Source organism: Brassica rapa, chromosome A04, assembly GCF_000309985.2.
Source record: "Brassica rapa cultivar Chiifu-401-42 chromosome A04, CAAS_Brap_v3.01, whole genome shotgun sequence".
In the NCBI taxonomy this organism is placed as follows: Eukaryota; Viridiplantae; Streptophyta; class Magnoliopsida; order Brassicales; family Brassicaceae; genus Brassica; species Brassica rapa.
The window spans coordinates 9,065,404-9,086,320 of NC_024798.2; the positions used below are offsets into that span (position 1 = coordinate 9,065,404).

The 20,917-nt window shown below is 29.1% G+C and overlaps 1 pseudogene; it reads left to right on the plus strand.

Annotated features, from left to right (window-relative positions):
• Nucleotides 1-72: 72 nt before the first annotated feature.
• LOC103863818 lies at nt 73-20,444 on the plus strand (annotated as a pseudogene).
• Nucleotides 20,445-20,917: the final 473 nt, after the last annotated feature.

Sequence of the window (20,917 nt, forward strand, 5' to 3'; positions counted from 1 at the left end):
GCATCTAATTTAATTAAAAATAATTTATTTTATGTAAATAAAAAATGAATAGAATATAAAAATAATATCTTAAATATAAATATATACCGTTTTATAACCTATAATTTAAGAAAAATAATTATATATATATATCAAAACTAAATATATTTAACATAAAAATATATATAGCAATTTTCTTATATTTAAAACATGTGATTCAGTAAAAATAATTTTATTTTAAAAATCTCAACCTCATTATAACATATAGCTTTTTTATGTTGGTCAGATCAGTTTTCTTTACAAAATTTTCACGTTAGTTAGAGACATCTTAATTACTATTTCATTATATTGAATCAATTTTTAATTTATAAATCAAAAATTTTTTTTGACTAAAAAATCCACAGTTCTTAAAATATATGGATGTCTATATCTCTATATAAATAAAAACTTAATAATTTCAAGTCTAAACTATCAACAAAAATATTTCAATATCTAAGATTTTATATAAGAAACAACAAGGATTTTAACAATTTAGATATTGATCCTAAAGAAACTTTTAAATTGACGAAAAATGAAAATTTTATTTTAGGCTGAGGCACAAAATTCACTTACACATGGAATCAATCAAACTCAATTTCTAGTAGAAGTACCATCTATCCCAGGTAAATGGTATTTTACGGATGGACCATGGAAAATCAGAAAATCTATTCGGAACAAGGATGGTATAGCATTCCGGAAGGTTTTAATAGTTTAATGGGAGCGAGGAACATAAGAGCGAGTCAGTCACCACTGCACACAGAGATAGAAGTTTTCATTTGGGCAATAAGATGTATGAGAAATCTAAGACAGTTTTCTGTTACTTTTGCAACGGATTATTCTCAGTTGGTGAAGATGGTTTTAGAACCAGAAGAATGACCAGCTTTTGCAAGTTATTTGAAAGACATACAGATCTTGAAGAGAAGTTTCAACAGCTCAGAGCTCATTCATATACCACGAACACAAAATTCAAAGACGGACAGTTTTGCACGCAGTGCAAGAAAACAACCATCATTTGTTGCCCATATAAATGGAGAGATACCATTTTGGTTTGAAGAGTGTATATGAGTCTGTTTATGTTACTCATAAAAAAAAATCTATTATATTCATAAAAAATAATGTATTTTCTTGGTAAAAATCACAGTCATCTTTTTTACATAAATTCATTCATCTTTGAATCGATAAAAATCAAAGTAACTGCAGAAAACTTCAAGTAATCCAGTTGGTTACATATGTTATCAAGGCAAAAGTTAAAACGTGTAAAAAATTTGGGTTAAAAGGTTTAAATACATATAACTAAATTTTGAACCGCTCTTTAAAATTTATCTATTTTAAAATTTTAATAGATTTTTGTCACTAATAAAATTATGTTTTTAATATACGATGATGAACCAATCTATTTACAATTGTGTTGATTGTTTATGTTTATAAAATATGCAACAATTTTTAGACATGTTATATAAACTTGTATATTTATACACATATAAATTAAATTTAATATTTCACAAAAATACTAATTTTATTCTATAATAATACTATATAATATAAACTACTTATAAATTTATAAATTAAATTTTGACGATAAATAACCAAAAATCCGAAACACAACCTTTTTTTATTTTTTCCTACCGTAAAATCAGTAAGAAAACAATAAAGACGTTGTTTTTGTATTATAGTGCTCGAGCTTATAAGGAGTTATCCTTTAGCTTTTTTGGTTAGTGGTGTGAGTCGAACGAGTAAAACATATTTACACGTGTGTGCCAAAAAGGCTTAGTTTTTATATTTTATTGTTGATAAAATTATGGAAATGTGTTAAAAATGCATTCATGATGTTAATTAGATCGTCAAAGATTCTTGAAGTTAAATCTCTGATAATTTTTCTACCAACATCTAATTGCTACTCATACATCAAAAGAAAAGCAAATTAGTATCGAAATGAAAATTAAAATGCTGTTAACACTTTGTGGCTTTCCCTTTGTACCAATCATGTCTTCAACCTTATTTCATTTTTTTTTTAATTTTTGCACCATTTTGAAATAAGTTTGCTGCACATGAAATAATAAATAATGTTGCTTCAAATTGGAAATATTCTATTAATATCTTCATTTTATATATGAACTTTAACTATAAATTTGTTCTTAAATTTTATTTATATTTTTATTCTGTCAAAATAATTTACCCAATTAATTTCAAGGTTTCAATTATTATTTTAATTAATAGGATGTTTATATCAAGAACATGAAATTTTTCATTTTCAAGTTTTAGCTCGGTCGAGAAGAATAAAACATAAATAAGCTTTTTTTTTACTTCAACACATTTTCTTAGTAATAGAATATATATATATATATATATATATATATATATATATATATATATATATATATATATATATATATATATATATATATATTTATTTATATAATGCATCTTTATAAATTTTGATGTTTTTGTTTGTTTATTTACGTTATGTAATAATTTGATTAGATGGTATTTTTTAATTTATACTAAATAGTAATTGAGTTGAATTACTGTTAAAAAAATAATTGAATAATATTAATAAACATAAAAATAAATGAAAGGTGCTATTAATAACTAATAATAAATTTAAAATGAAATTTATTTAAAATAATATTTTACAAAGACGAATTGCAGCAAACTATTGAAGTAAATGTTGCTTTGTCTTTTTTTTTCTATTTGAATAAAGCGAAATTTTGTAGAAATCAATTAAGCTATGCATTGAAGATTCTAATATCTTATATACTATAGATGATAAACATATTAATGATGCACGTTTGGGACTCTCAAAGATGTTATTTCAATTTAAGATAAAGACTATCTCTGATTCTCACATTTTCGGTTTTGCTTTAGGATGTTAAATTATAGTTTTGTTTGCTATTACATCAGATAAAAGGAGGGTGTTGAACTTAGAAAAAGTAACGTATGAGTTCTAATTAAGAAGAGTTAGTTTCTTCAATAACAATCGGTTTTATTATCCATGACGATTACTGATGATAAAAAATAGGGTCTTAAGTCTTGTAATTACCTTCTACCCACACGAGACATGCAATACATTTCAAAAATACCATATCATATAGTTTTCTAGACAAAAGGAATTGTGTTGAAGAACAGACGAAAAACAGATAAACATTACAAAAAGGATCGATGTTCACTTTTTAACAATAAAAAATTGGCTCAACAAAAGCATGGTTTTACATTTGGTTAAGAGGTGGTTCATCTCTTGGTTGTGTGTGTTCAAGACATATAGAGACCATCTCTTCTAGAAAAGTTTATCCATCCTCAAAACTCAACGGTCATAGAATTCAGCCATTATAAAGATTATAATGTATTGATTACTGAGAGCATAACAACAAAATAAATAGAAAAATAAAATTTAATAAATCATTCAGTGGCTTTCTTTAATCTTTATTCTAAAGTTTCTTTGTGTTGACAAAAGAAAATCTCTATTTTATAAATTGATAGTAGATTACTTATTTATGGAGAGGTTTCTTCTGATTAACCATTTGATTGTGATATTTGTTTCTTTTGTGAATTCAAAAAATAGTTGTTTCCAATTAATGAGTTTTTTATATGTTGTTCCTCTTATGATCAGTTGTTTGTATGTATATGGTTTAAGTATCATTTTTGAATCATTCCCAAATCCAATATAAATATTTAGATATAAAGTATTAATCAGTAAGCAATACAATCTATATTTACCAGAAAGAGAATTTTTTTTTTGAATACGGAAGAAGAACTTCAATTAATAAGAAAGAAAAACTTAGCAAAGATAAACGTATCTATGAGTTATATATATTAAAAAGAATCTTTGTATAATGAAAAAGTGTTCTACAGTACTCTGGTAGTAAAATATGGAAGATTAAAAAATGTTCTACATTATTGCTTCGAAGTTATATTTTCTTTTCTAACCGCATAGAAATTATATCGTACAATTGGTTTAATATAAAAGATACATTCAAAGTTATATTTTATTTTCTAACCGCATAGAAATTATATCGTACAATTGTTTAATATAAAAGATACATTCAAAACGCATTATATCAAATCAACATGTTGTGAATGGCTTGTTAATACATTCAAAGTGCAGTTTATCAATATATAAATGTATAGAATCCACTATCCACATGTTGTGGATAAAATGTTAGTACATACAAAGTTTATTATATCAACGTATGAATTTGTGTACTTTTTAAAATGTATTATCATATCCCTTTTGTCTGAATATTGATATAAACGGTTTGTTTATATTTCGATAAGATGACGAAAACAAATAATAGTTTTTTTTCATTTGTTATGTATAACAGTTTGTCTTTCCGAAACACAAAGTCTATAGTAGTCTATAAACAGCCGTTTATACGTTCATAAATGTCTTGTCCTCTATGGTTCTATATGGTCATAAAACTACTTTGTTAACACATTTTAATTTATTTTTGTAAGAAATCACAGCATCATTCAACCTAACATTATAACTTATCTACTAGCATATTAGTTGTATATGCATACTAGACTATTCCATCTAAAAACTTCATGAATATGATTTAATTTAAGATTGTAAAAAATTTATTAGTTATTTGTAAATCATATTATTACCATAAATAACTGGATGGAGAGTTTTCTAATACGATAAATAATTATATGGTCATTTTTGTTGCAAATAAAATGTATGCTAAAACAGTAAAACCCAATATATATAACCTTGTCAGGAACCATTAATGCATCTTCTATCCCAAGTAGTCATTTATTACTTTATTTGCCTTGTTTAATTAAATTTGGTTGTTGTTGATTCTCACATTTTCATCTAGAGCTTTTTCGCTATCGTATTGTATTTGATTAAGTGTTCCAATTTCTAAAATGTATAATGAAGTTGATTTTTTTTTAAAAGTTGTTTATCAAATACTTTTAGTAACATAACTATCAATAATTTGTTAACGACATAAAACAGTTGAACATATAGCTAGATACACTATCACAAAAATCCATAAAAAATAATGATATCATGGAGAATTTAGTAGCAAAAACTTATATATCCCTTACAATAAAAGAAAAAGACCACAATATAGCAAAATATAGCTATCTCTAACCACGAAATGCCACAAGTAAAAATGCAGGAGTTTTCAGGAGTTCCATCCGTTTATATTATGTTTGATATTCATCTACAAAATAAAAAATAAAATTATTAAAATGGCCTTAAGATATCAAAACCACGAGGGTCTAGGAGTGATATCATGCATTATTACATACCATTAGTATAACCCACTCCAGCGAGTTCTTAGGAACCATAAAATCAATTTCATATGGTGTTCAACTTCTTTCTCAACAAGCAAAGCATGTTCACCACGTAATTTGTTACATTCTCCAGGGACATTATTTGATTTCCTAGAGACAAATATGACATAATCATATATTACAACTAATGTTGCCTTATTTTTGATGTGAAAATAAATTAAAATTTCTACTTACCTTCCCAACTTCAAGTAGTTCCAGCCGGTCATCTAAAAAATTCCAAGAGGAATTGTCTCCAACTTTGAAATAATTGTATGTTCGTTCACAGTTCATTCACAATCAAAATATACTTTGGTTTTCCCTCCTCTTCCACATATAACCCACTACACAAACAATGTTTATTAAATTTCAGATGCACAGATTAGTAACTGAAACACAATATAATACACATGCACATCTCTATGAAGTCTGTCATCTCTAAGGAATTCAATTGTTATGTTGAGATTTCTGACTGAGAATGAATTCTTCTTTCCGGTTCTGATTTGGATATGATTGGCGAAATGTTCATAAGAAAGGTTACGATGTTTGGGGATAGGTATGTCTTTGTAATAAGCTGCTTGTGTGAGTCGAAAGAATACACAAACAAGATTTAGTTTTTGTTAATCTATCATAATGTTAAAAAAATTAAAATCGAGTGGTAAATATACCTTCATGTTGTTTAATTGGATTGTCAAAGATACATGAAGTTGTCCATTCTCTTGTAATTTTGCTACCATCACCAAATGGCTACACATACATTAAAAAATAGCAAATTAGTATTGAAATGAAAATTAAAAGGAAACTAATAGTTGGTTTGCTCAAAAACTAGTACATGTATTTTGCTTTGAACTTCTTCTCCACCATTATTTCTCATGAGCATGTCCTGTCCTCTCCCTCCCTATTGAGCTTCTAGATGCTCTCTTTCCGAGCTTCATGATCACGTCTTGATTGGTTGAGAGGGTTGAGTGCTTTAGATAAGATCCATCCATGGATATCATATTTTTTTCATTCATATACATGTTAACATGTGAAGTAACATAAAAACAACAACAAAGTCAGAAATTTTGGGTTTTTTTCCTTTCAAAGTATGAAACAAAAGAGATGTCTTCCAAAAATATGAAACATAGAACCTTGAAACGTAATCAAAACACACAAAACCTTTAAAATGTGGTCATAAATCACAACACATAAAAAAATGTCTTCCAAAAGAGATAAGAACTCATGATTATTCTATTTTGTTATCACGAAACCTTGAAATAAAGTACACAAGAAAGAACATTCTATGAATGTGCAAATAATATAGATTTAGACGGAAAAAAATCTTAGTGGTTGTCCTACTTCCCCTTCTTGCTATTGAGCTTATATTTGTCCATTTCATTCACGATCACGTCTTGGTTGGACACGAAGGTTCGATACTTTTGTTTATTGGTCTTGATCCAATTGATATGTCTCATTCCTTTAAATTCATACATGCTGATTCTCCTATGAAATTAGACATCAACCAACATGTTAAAAAAATTGAAGATGTGTGGGGTAGATTATAACTTCAAGAGCACATTCTCAGTTAGCAATACACATGATCTCTCAGTCAAGACCAATCTCCAGTGGTAAACTGGATTTAATTTGTAGCAATAAATGCTTCTAGTCTTTCATGTCACTTTTTCTATCTGTTGGCCGTGCCTTTTATGAAAGACACTTGTTTGATGCACCCAGAAAAAGCACCCAAAACTTGCATGACAGGTCTATTTTTCCAACGCTCATTGCCACTTCCGTTCAAGAAGAATTGTCAATGATAGTTTTTAGCGTGCACTGTACTCCATACTTCTACTTCCCTGCGATGACTTCTTCCATGGCAAGCGGAATAATAAAGATTTTACTAAGTTTCCATCACGTCACTTTATTCTTAGTTAACCAAGCGTATACTCCTTTTAGTGATCTTAATTAGTGATGTTAACACATAAAGAGTGATGGCGTCAAATCATTGTATTGATCATTTGCGTATTATCCCTAAAGTTTACTTTATATATTTGACTATGTTGCGTTATAAGAGCCACCAGAGTACGCTTGTGGATGCATTTCTCTTATTTCTGAGGTTCCAAAGGCACGGCCAACGCTTGTCGATGCCTTTTTCTTATTTCTCAGGTTCTTAAGGCACAGCCACCTCTATTTTTATCGTTTGTGTTTGCTCCTGTTACTCAATGAGTCTTTCTCTGGTTATGCATGATCATGGTGGTCCAAAGGGAACCAATAGAGAAAGAAGAAGATGTAGAACATTTTTAGGATTTAAAGAAGAAGATTATGGCCTCGAATGTATATAGTAGGACGACTATAGTGCAGTCTGGTATAGGATATATGATACCATTCAGTAAATTATTTTTGCTTGTGTTTTGATTAAAAATTAATGAACTAGAAAAAAAAAGTGGAGAGCGGGATATTCATGATCTTGGACCACACCTAAAATAGGAAGAAGGTAAAATGGTGTGTGGCACACCTAGCCCTGGGCATCCGGGTATTCGGGAAGGAACCATTCAATTTCGGATATATTGAATAAATCATTCTTATAACCAATAGGTACTTATAATATTTTGGTTCGGTTTCGGTTCGGATTCGGGTACCCGTTTAATAAATGAATCAAATATTTATATACAAAATATATTAATTAACGTGTTAATCTAAGTGGTCTACTTTAATATACATTTGTAAATTCATTAATCCAACCAGATTTTGAGTCAATAAAGTGCTAGTTTTATAAGTATTTACTGTATTGGCAAGGCTTCTACTCACCACCTCCCAATTGTCTTCCCCAATTGCATCAGCAGTCTCTGATTCGACCCCCTCATGGACTGCCAATGCCCAGTTCTCTGCAGCAACCCTTGCAATATCCTAACTTTAATGCCCCTACACCTGCTGGTTCATCAACTTTTCAGGGTTCAAGCTTGCCGGAACCACCCGCTTCATTGTTTCCCTTTAGGAGTAGTTCTCAAACTCTAGCACCCAGTTCGTTACCTTTTACTAGCCAAACGCAATCGCATCGCAGTCTCAAGCGCCGTAATGAATATAGATCGTGGCTGTGGAGTAAAGGAGGTTTTTATGAGGTTAATCGGTTACTGGTACTGTTAGGGAGGAGACGAAAGATCTCGGCTGCGCAAAGGAAAGCCGTGAGCTTTAGAGTTGTGAAGATGACCTGGCGATAAACCTAATGGAGGAAACACAGTGTTTCATCTCTATGATCCTGGCGTCACGGGCCTCCCACACCAAAAGCCCAAATATAAATGAATATGGATCAATGCACGAACTCAATAAAAAATCGCAGAGGTTAGAAAAAAAAATGGGACACGTGTAATGTTCTCCTTCTCCTATTTATCTAGGTGGCAAGAGGAGAAGAGAATGAAAGTGTTCTTTATAATAATAGATATAAGAGAGATACATAAAAGATAACATTGTCTGGTAGTAACAATGTTCTCACTCTTCCTGTCCAACCCGGGTTCGAGTGGGGTTTATGACATTTCACTTTATATTAGAAAGTTAAAACTTGATTTTCGGATATTCGGAAACCCATTCGATTTTTGGTTTGGTTCCGGTTCGGTTATTCGGATATAGAAATATAGGAACCATTCGGGTATTTAAAAGTTTCTGTCTGGTTTTGTTTTCGGGTTATTCGGTTCAGTTCCAGTTCAGTTTTTTGGCTCCGGTTTATTTGCCCAGGGCTAGGCACACCAATTTTTAATACATTTTTAATTATGAAAAAATTAGAAAACACACAAATTTATTTACTAATACTATCTATATAATTTACTATATATAATATACATTAATTAATCAGAAGTGACCAATAGGGTTGGTTTGATACACTGTTGCAAACATAAATATTAAAAATTGTTAGTTTTTTTTATTAATTAATGAATAATGTAAAGAAAACAAATGGAATTACTCGGTTGCTTTTTTTTGCTATTAATTTTTATAGATATAATTTTAGATAAATTTTAATTATTAACTAATTTTATTTGTATATATTTACTTACTAGATCTTTATATTATCTTTACATATTTACTAAATTTCATATGTGAATATGATTTATAAAGTCTTTCAGATATAGAAAATATTTTATAAATAAAATAAAATAGTTGTTTAAATTATATTAGTATCACTGATATCTTAATCTACAAATTTTATAAATTAAATAAAATATTTTTAGATATCTTAATTTAATTTTGCATAAAGAGAATTAGCACAATTATAATTTTTAAAAATAACATAATTGGCTATAAATCTTAGTAATAGCATGATAAGAAACTGCAGACTGATAGAATTTCCAGCGTTAGAAAACGTGATGTCAACAAATGGTGTGTTGCAGGTTGGATAGGGCATTGGCCAAAGAGGAATGACACACTTTGTTTCCTTGCTCTTTTCCAAAATGATCGAGAATGGTAGGATCGGATCATAGACCAGTAGTGGCAACTATTGAATATAAAATTTCAAGAAAAAAAATGACAATTTGGTTTGAGAAGAGATGGATTGGACACGATTGCTTAATGGACTCAATAGCTCAAGGTTGTAATACGATGACAGGAAACTCTAACAAAGATTTTATAAGTTAAGTAAATGTAGACATGAAACAGCCATATGGAAGAAAAATAATTTGCCTTATAGAAAATAGAAAATAAGTAAACTGCATAAAGCATTGGAAGAAATCCAAACAATGATAATAGGACACAAGAAGACATTCTGGAAGCGTCTAGGAAATTATATGAGGCTTACAAAGATGAAGAGGACTACTGGCATCAAAAGAGTAGAAATATGTGGCATGCTGCAGGCGATTCAAATACAAAATTTTACCATGCTTTAACCAAACAAAGGCAATCTCGAAATATGATCATTGGGATACATAATGATGGAGGATAGTGGATAACATATTAAATGGGGGTGGAAAAGGTGGCATTAAATTAATTTGATGATCTCGTTACAACGACTTCTCCCACGGGCTTTGGGACTTTTTTAGAAGATATCCCGATAAGTATAACCTCCCAAATGAACAATACGTTAATAGCTTTAGCTACAATAGAAGAATTTTGCTAAGGTTTGTTCATGATGCATCATGAAAAAGCTCTGGGGCCGGATTGGATGACAACATTTTTTTCCAACATGCATGGCATATTATCAAGGGAGATGTTTTAGATTTTGTCAATAACTTTCTGAGGTAAGGGAAATTGGATGGAAGAACATTTGACAAACATTTGTTTGATCCCCAAGACGAAAAGACCAAATAGGATGCCATAATTGAGGCAAATAAGTCTTAGGAACGTGGGTTACAAGATTATCTCGAAGGTTTTGTGTCAGAGATTACGACCCTGTCTTCCAAAATTAATATCCAAAACTCAATCGGCCATTCATTTCAGGGCGATTAATTTCAGATAAAATTTTGATAGCACATGAGATGTTTCATGGTTGACGAACAATAAATCTTGCCAGAAAACAATTATGGCAATTAAAACGGATATGAGCAAAGCTTATGATAGGATGGAGTGGGGGTTCATTCAGGCACTGCTTACAAAAATGAGATTTGATCTGAAATGGATAGAGTTTTTTATAGCATGTATTTATTTGGTACATTATAAGGTACTACTAAATGGTCGGCCTCAAGGTCATATTATACCGCAGAGAGGTCTTCGTTAGGGGGATCTACTGTCACCATATCTTTTTACTATGTGTACAAAGTCTTTGATTGCAAATATAAGGAAAGAAGAGAAAGACAAAAACATTAACGGGTTTAAAGGTAGCAAGAGCAAGTCCGGCGATCTCACATCTCTATTTTGCATAAGATAGTTTTTTCTTCTGCAAAACACAAAGGGATGAATGTCAAACAATTCTACAAATTCTAAAGGACTATGGAAAGGTGTCAGGTCAACAAATTAATTTTGCCAAATCATCATTGCAGTTTGGGCATAAGATTGAGGATACAACCCGGGCAGAGTTACATGACATTCTCAGAATTTATACCATAAGAAGAATGATATCATATTTAGAGATTCTAGAGTGTCTCGCAGGTTCTAAGACACAGATTTTTGGATTCCTCCAAGATAGGATGATTTCTAGAGTGAATGTATGGATGGTGAAGTACCTTACGAAAGGTGGAAAGGAGGTACTTGTAAAGTCAGTGGCAACGGATACGCCGAATCATGTTATGTCTTGTTTCCGAGTCCTGAAAAAGAATAATCTCGAAGTTAAAAGTATTATTTCACAATTTTGGATGACCTGGGATAAGTTATGTCAAAATAAAGACGAGGGAGGCATATGATTCAAGAATTTAGTGGATTTTAATATAGTTATGTTAGGAAAACAATTTTGGAGGCTAATTGAGAGACCAAATTCCTTATTTTCCCAAGTTTTCAAGGACAGTATTTTACAAATACTAGCCCATTGGAACCAATGGGATCTAACTCGTCATCCTATGGTTGGCGTACTATTGTATCAGCTAGAGCTCTGGTTATCAAAAGACTAAACAAAAAAGATAGGAACATGATCATCTATCTCAGTATGGAATGATCTTTGGTTTCCAGTCAATCGTTCGAGACCAGCTAACAAAATATTTCCTCGTTGTGATCATGTTATTCCTCTATACAAGCTCATTAACTCTACATCATGTACGTGAAACTTGCGGTAATTAGATATTTGGTTGTGTATCCCTTTATCATGGTATCAAGTTTTAAACAAAGAAGGCTGGCATTTTACACGTTCGGGAAGATATGCGGCTTAGCCAGGATACATGGTTGAGCGGTTATACCGAGCCAGAGCGAGGGAACCATTTTACGACAAGTTTGATACCGTTTTTAAATTTATCTTTAAAGGATAATTATTCTCACAATACTTAAAATTTGTTATAAAAGATTAAATTAACTTTTATAAAACAATCATAAAAGTAATTTATAAAACATTAATAGAAGTTTATAAACTCAACTCCACCACTAAATACTAAAGCCTAAACAATAATAAATAAACTCTAAGCAAAGATGTTATGATAATTTTGATTGAATATATTTTTGAAAAGTAGTAACTAACTTATGATATTCTAAACAATTTCTCTAGAAACATTCTCTTTTTCTCCATATATCATTCTTTTATTTCACTAATTCCATTTTATATTTATAGATACCACATTCTTCTCCCATGACTTCTAAATTTATATGTACTAATGGATATTCTTGATTTTACATATATATATATATATATATATATATATATATATATATATATATATATATATATAAAATAAGAAGGAAGAAAAATACACATTTGAATGTTCGCCGAATTTAAAAGTCCAAATGAAGAGCTAAGAAACGACCTTTGAATAAGTATGCTTTTTTTTTAATTTCAACAAAACTAAAAAGTTAATAAGTTTAGTTATTTACAGATATAATGATATGTTCTTAGATTTGGTGTCAGATATCAAATTGGTTACATATTATAATATCTGGAAATAGTGAAAATTTTGTCGTCAGCAAGAAGGAAAAAAGACGTTAATGGAAAAGTCTAAAAGTTAAGACATCCAAAGAATCCAAATCTATCATGAACACCACTTTCTTCGATGACAATTTCAGTTACGTCAATGTCTTACGTGACGTCCGAAACAACACGGAACTCCAAAATCGAAATACTTCAAACACACTAACTTGAACGTTAAGATACCATTTTAAGTTACCACCTTCTATAATGTTTTATTAAAATAAAATCTACTGTTCAAGGTTTTATATTCTAAAAAATACTTTTTTATTTTCTAAAGAATACTATGTCTTTATATTTTTGATCACACCGACACACATATATATAATATAAAAATTACTTTTTTATGTCGACTAAGAAGAAAAAAAAACTCAATCCGCAGGTAGCAGTCAAACGGTGCGGGTTGATCCGCAAATCCAACTATTAGAAAGCAAAAGCAAAGTGAAAAAGGTAGAAAATACAACTCCAACCAACCATAACACTATATTTGATCTTATGTTTTTCAACTCTAATCTTAATATTAAAAGTTACGACAAAAAATTTTTATATTATTTATTTATAATTAATTAATTATCATTTAATAGATAAAAATAATTTTTTTCTAAAAATTAGATTATTCTTTAAAACTTATTTTAGCATAGTGAGATTATAACTTTAAATATTTAATATATAAATATATATAATATTCTATCATATTATAAAAAACTTTTTAGCTAGAGATGTTAAATACTTAATTAATATTTACTTATTTAACTGTATTTATTACATGAAAATAAATGTATATTATTTTAATGTTAATTATTGCAAAAATAAAACAAAAATATAAAATAGTGTGATATATTTATTTTTACAAATTTAAAAAATTAATAATACCAATTTAATTATATTATTAAATAGAAATATAAAATATATTATATATATGTTTGGTTTGATGAATTCACAAAATACCAAATTTAATGGGACGGTGTTATTAATAGAATTCCATTAGAAGTAGAACTACGTATAATCTGATAGCTTGGAGTCTTATTAGAGTTGGTTCAAGAGAATTTCTGCGACAGGTGGACAATTAATGTATGAGGTGGACCATCGCAGAAAAATTCTGAGGGAAATAGGGAGCAACCTTTGAGGGAAGTAGGGAGTTTCATAAATGGAAGCTTGGCAATAAAATCATACACTAGATGAGTAAACCAATTTTTTTTCTTATAAATCCTACTTAACAATCTATGAATTAGTTCATTTGAAACTCTAAAATTGAAACTCTAAAACTATTTAGACCATAACGACATATAAAAATACACAAAATTTATTAAATTAATTACAAAATCATATTAAATATAGTTTTAAAATCATATTAAGAGGTAAAATCTGAGTATAGTTTTGCTAAAGAGAGGCAAAATAATAGAGATTCATCATTCCAAGATTATAATGTTCTAAGTCTAAAATAAGTTTGAATTTTACCAAGTCTAATATGAAGAGATGCCAATTTGTCCATTTTGACATCAAATTTCCCAGACATCCTTTTTTTTATTCAACCATTTCCATACATCCTACGTTGATGTATATACCCTGTTATTTTTTCTGTTTTACAAAAAAATGTCACTTAGACATATTTCACGCAAATTAATAAAACAATAAAATATACTAATGTAACTTTATTTATTATACAATTATTCAAATAAAAATAATTTAATTAAACATCTATTGGTTATTTAAAAAGGTAAGAAAGAGCTTTAATATGAAATTTACATAAAAAGTATAGAATGACTTTTTTTGAAACAAAATAAAAAATGTAAAATGATATTATTTATAAAACAGAAAAAGTATAAAGCAATTTGAAATAAGTGTGAAAACAACTCGATAAGATATATACAAGCATTTCTAACCCAACTCTATGTTTTACTGTAAAATGAGTTGAGAAATAGAGTAATAAACAAACAAAAAATTATTACTTTATTTATGGAATAATCATTTTTTTATTACTTTATTTTTCATTCAATTTTTCAGTAGAACATAAAGTGGGGTTTTATATGCTCTAGTACACCTAAAAGGAGTTGGCTATAGATTAAATCATTTAAATGCATTTGCTGTTATTCGAGAAAGAAAGCAAGCAAAACGATGAAGAAAATGATTTATGTTAGGCCGATAGCTATAAAACGCAAAAATACAACACATTATTAGCCGAACATTGCACAATTCTAAGTTATATCATCATGTGAGTGGTTAAGGAACTTGATGGTTCAATATCCACCTCTAGATTTACTAAAGCAAAAATGTTCGGAACAATTCAAATATTTTGTCGAAGCTGGCTAATGGTTACTAATCGTGAGGTCACAGATCTTAGGTCAATAATCTTACACATGTTATATGTTTGAAATTTAATCTAATAATAAATATTCCCTATTTTTTTAAAAATATGCCATATTGACATTTTTATTACATAAAAAGTTATTTTAAAATTTTGATGAATTTTATAATTATATAAAATTTAATATTAGTTACAACTTAATTGATATTACAAATAATTCAAATAGTATTTATTAAATATATTTAATTAATAAAAATGTATATGCATTTCAATCATATTTCTAATGTGCATGAAAAGTATTAAAATGATATTTTTGCGAAACGAACTATCATCATTTATATATTATTTGACAAGCATTAAAACATTTTAACTATGACACTTGTCATCACTAAAATGCTTCTGAAAGTTTTTAAAGAATTATGTTGGTCTATCCAACCATATATTATACTTCTTATTAAACTAACTAGGGTCGGTCCGGGCTACGCCCGGGTTTTTGTTTAAATTTTGATTTTTTATTATATATTTTGTACGTATGTTTATTTGATATATAAATATTATAATATTTTTATAAAAATAAAATAGCTAGAAATTATAAAATCATTTTCAGTTATTTATTATTTCTGTCTTACAAATTTCAAAAATTTTAATATCAAAATATCTGATATTTTTGTTATTGGAAACTATATATAAGATGCCGAGCAAAAAAAAATTGATTAAATTTTAGTTATGTGTTTGATTGGTTGGATTGTAAAAATGTTTCATTTCACTTAGTTTTTTTTTATAAATTTTGTTTCCAGTTTTTCTCTTAGTAAATTAATTGACCCTCACTTTTAAATATATAATCCTTTTAACATATTTTCTCTTAAAACACTGGTTTAAAAATTGTAATATCTTTCTGCATTAAAAACTTACGACTACGTCAACAAAACCTAAAATCTACCAACTAAATTCTTACAACAAATTTTCTGCACCTACATACCAACTATTTAGACCCATGATCTAAACATTCATTAATCTTAATTATATAAGTTTTGATGCAAACCTCTTTTAAATGTACAAATTACACATAATTTTATCTTAGTTTTAAAACCATTGAATTCATAACTTTCACATTGAATCTTAGGCATTTAAATATAGTTCTAAATATCGCTTTCCTAGAAGTCGTGATCAGTTATCTGACTGGTACTTGCCTTCATTGGATCCTTTCACTCGTTTTGATGCTCACAATTTTTTTTGGTGTGGATGAATGAAATCCAGTGAACACAGTTGTAAGTTTTAAGTTATGATCTGTATGGCTGGAAAACTTATTAACTTGAAGGCTCTAAAGGTGTAAGCCAAAGATCACTTTTTTTCTTAAAAAATATTAAAGAAGAGACATTAGTATTAATTTTTTTATCCCTTTAAATTCTCCTTATTCTTCTTAATTTTTTATATGATTTATAATGACTGCCAAGGAATACGGCTAATGACTGATCTTTTTTTTTTTTTGGCTACTTTCAAATTTGATAAAGAAAATATAGTTCTTAAAGTTGTGGAACTTTCTAAGTGTTTCAGAAGACTTCGAGCAATCATAGGTATCGGAAGCAAATAATATTTGATTATGACAATAAATGTATGAATGATTAGCAGTCAAACAAATCGCATTTTTGATTAAATAGGAAATATGCTTATATTTAAAGTGAATTAAACCGGGAGAGCATGTGAGAAACAAAATAATTTCAAGAGGAGATTGTAAAGCATTACTCAGATGCATATGTTGTGACCGATCATGCATCCTCTTGAAGATAAGCAATGCGTGCCTTCTTAGATGCATTGGTACTTGGTGAGATATCAAACACCTGAAACAAAAAAAAAGTTGATAGCAGCAAAGATGAACCAATTTACCAAGAAACTGAAACAATTAACATAGATATGTAGCTAATATATACAGATCTCTAGAATAAGCCATAAAAACGCATCCCAAAGTAAAAAACAGGTTAAGATACCCATAAAAGACACCATTCTTGAGACTGAAAAAAGAAGCTAATTTGCAGCTTCTCTACTCTTGGCCTCTCCAGGAGAGTTATGAGAAATTTTCTCGAAATTACTTTAGTGTTAGGGATAGCATGTCGAGGATTCAGCTCATGTAGGTGCAACACTTGAACCAAAATAAAATACCTTCACAATACCAATTTTGAGTATCGTGTTCTTAGCAATAGCAACTAACAACCTTTTGTTGACTCCTTAGCAATAGCTCCGGTTAAAGAGGAGAAACCGGTTGAAGCTCCGGCAGCTGTGGAGGAGAAGCCAGCGGCAGAAGAGGAGATGACTGTTGAAGTCAAGACAGCCTGAGATGCTTGTCTTTCTCTCTCACCCATGAGAACATTTCTGTTTTTTTTTTTTTTTTTTTTTCTTTTTTGGTCAAATTTTTTGTTTAAATCCTATATTTTCGCATAATAATAAAATAATCCAGGGGCTATTATTGTAATATAGAAAGCATATAATACTGAGCAACCAAAACACGTGCTGTATGCTTAAATTTTAATATGTGAAGAGACTTTTATAATTATTATTCGTTAACTTTAATTTTTCATATTTCCTCAGGGCTTGAGTTTACTTTCTACCCACATGAGTTTCTGGAAGACCAACCCATAAAATTAATTGGGTTCGGATATATGTTGCAATAGTTTACTTTTGAGCTGGAGAATATACTAAATGACATGTCATATTGATTGGTCCTGAATATTTTAGGTGAAGTGGACACTCTTAGAAGCCACAAAATTAGTTCCTTTTATATAGTAGGATAATAAAATTAATTAAAAGTGTACAATTACTATTTTTCATTATTTCCTTTATTACTACCTAATATGACTAATATATATATAAATATAGTAATTAATGATAATAATAAATATTTGTGTATTCTCCATCATTTTATTTAATATGTTGTTATTAAAATAAATTAAACAATCAAATTAACCATAAAATTAAAATTTAGATTTTTCCGTATATGTTGTATTTTCATTTTTTTTAGAACGTCTATAAATTACTAAAACCGTTAAAAAGTTTCATGTTAAAAAATTATGATCTTTGGTTTAACATTTTTATTATAACAAGATATACATGATCTGAGTAAAAATTCTCATTTAATAGATATTTGAAATAATATATAATTAAACTATATACCATATAAAATACATAAATATTTTAATTTTAAAATTTACAATGAATTTTCATGAAGATTTATAAATTTTAAATTTATTAAAAATTTCACATTGAAAATTTTGTTTTCGATGATTTATGAAATCTAATTATATAAAAAAATGTTGAAGTCTCTCCTGCTGAGGACACGTCACTAAGTCGTGCAAGGAGGAATCAACACGTGCCCCTCTTTTTTAAACGTCGCGTTTCATTTAATCTTGCGCTAACATTTGTGGGCTTCGTACCTGGGCTTTATGATTACACAGCGTTCGAGTCCAAAAGTGACCTAACGCTTATCGTCTTCCTCGGTCACAACGAGTCTAGGGTTCATACTCCTCTTCCATCGCCGACATCAACAATGGAGTCTCGAGAAATTGTGCCAGGAATGTAAACGCTGTGGGGAGCTTGCGGGTTTATACATGTGTTCGTCGGTGCTCTAACACCGGCTTCTAAGGTTCTGGAGTCCCATCATGTGAAGAAAGTCAGTGTCTTGTGGGGTTACCAAGCTGTCCGTCGGCGAGCAGGTGAGGCCAGCGACCATTCCGATTACCCGGAGCAACCACAACTTCAAGCTTTCTGCTATACTATGTCCGTACGTTTCTGGGTATTCTCAAACTTTGAATATCAATTTTTTTGTTTCATTCGAACTAAGGTTATGATTTGATCCTGTGTTTAGATCGGCTACCTAGAATAGCGTGGTTTTACAAGAGGTGTGACTATCGCATTATTATTGATTTTCATTTGATGATTATATAGAACCTGTGTTGAATCGAATTGAGGCAAATTGATTATACCGAATCTGGGTTTAATTCAATTGATTCAATTTCGTAGGTTGGTTGAATCAAATTAATGCAAAGATTTTCATCTCTATAATGTTCTGAAACGACAACCTTTAAAAAAAAACATTCTTATGTTACTGTCAGAATATAATTTTTTTGTTTGTTTAACAGATTTGAGAAGAAGAAGAAGAAAGGAACAACAATGAACTCTGAGCAAAACAACAGCACAAGCTTCCCACCAACTGAGCCAGAACTCTGCGACAATAGATGCGGTTTTTTTGTGTCTTCCAACATGAACCTCTGTTCCAGATGCTACAGAATTCTCCGAGCCGAGGAAGATCTAACCGCTGTAGCAAAATCTGCTGTCAAGAACTCACTTATCACACCAGAGTAAAAACAGCCTCTTGAAACCGAACCAGCCTCTGTTGTTGTAACAGCTGAGCCGTCATCAGCTCCTATAGCCACGGGACAGGAGGAGGCAGAGCCGTCGAAACCTGCACGGACTAACAGGTGTTTCAGCTGTAACAAGAAGGCTGGGGTTATGGGGTTTAAGTGCAAATGCGGTAGCACGTTCTGCAGAAGCCATAGGTGCCCAGAGAAGCACGAGTGTAGCTTCAATTTCAAAGAAGTTGGACGTGATGTAATCGCAAAGGCCAATCATGTGATCAAGGAGGATAAAGTCGAAAGGATATAAAAAAAAAAAACTTTTCTTTTTATAAAGTAATTTGGGGTCTCCATCTTTCGTAAGATCTCTATCTATCAGTTAATTATAATCAATATATTCTTATATTACTATGGTGTTGTTTGTACAAGAGGGAGGAGATACCACATTGACTCTTTTTATATCTGTTGCTACAGATTATTGTTTTTTTTTGAGAAATGTTACAGATTATTGTTATAATTCTATATATTTATTTGCATATAAGCTCATTAGTGTTAAAAAGCTCTAAACTTCACTATATTGAATAAAAAATGTAAAGCGAATCATTTTATAGATCAAGATTAGAAAATTAAAGAAAATATAACCAAATAGTAATACATAATAGATTAAAAGAGATATGTTAAGTTATTCTAACTAAATAAATGTAAAATATATTTTAAATATTTATGTCATGAATTCTAAGAAAAACTATAAACATAGATCCACAACTATGTAAAATTAAAATATATTGTTATATAGTCGAATAAGAGTACGATATAAAATAATGTAAGAGAATGAATAAAACTAGGTAACTTAAAATTAAACAAATAAATCAACAATTCTACACCATTATAATAAAATCAGAATAAAACTTCAAATAAACAATTTTATTAATCGTAAGGTAAAATTTATACAGTTGTAATGGAAATAAAACTGAATAAAGAATAACAATTAATAAAATAATAATTTATACTAATACAGAACAAAATATTTTAAAATAAAAACAAATATTAAACAAATATCAAAAATATCAAAAATATTTATTCTAACTATTTAAATTATTTTTAAATTGTCATCCCGCCCGTAGGGCGGACCGGCCCTAGTTTGTTATAAAAGATATGAATGATCATGAAACCATATGATTACAAAGGTTTATTTAATAGATAGCCATATTAAAATATAATATATATCTATGTTAATATCATTTAAATTTAATTATATACAAAATAGATAAATGTGATTGTTTAGATTTACTTATCATAAATAATAGTAAATAAACAAGAATTATTTATTTTATTTACGTGTGTTTGTGTCAATTAAATTATATACTTGATAGTTAATGGTTTTTCAATTATTTAGTTTATATTTAATATTTTTATTACATATTATGTAAAATAAATAATAATATATAAAGTAATTTATATATACAACGTTTATTC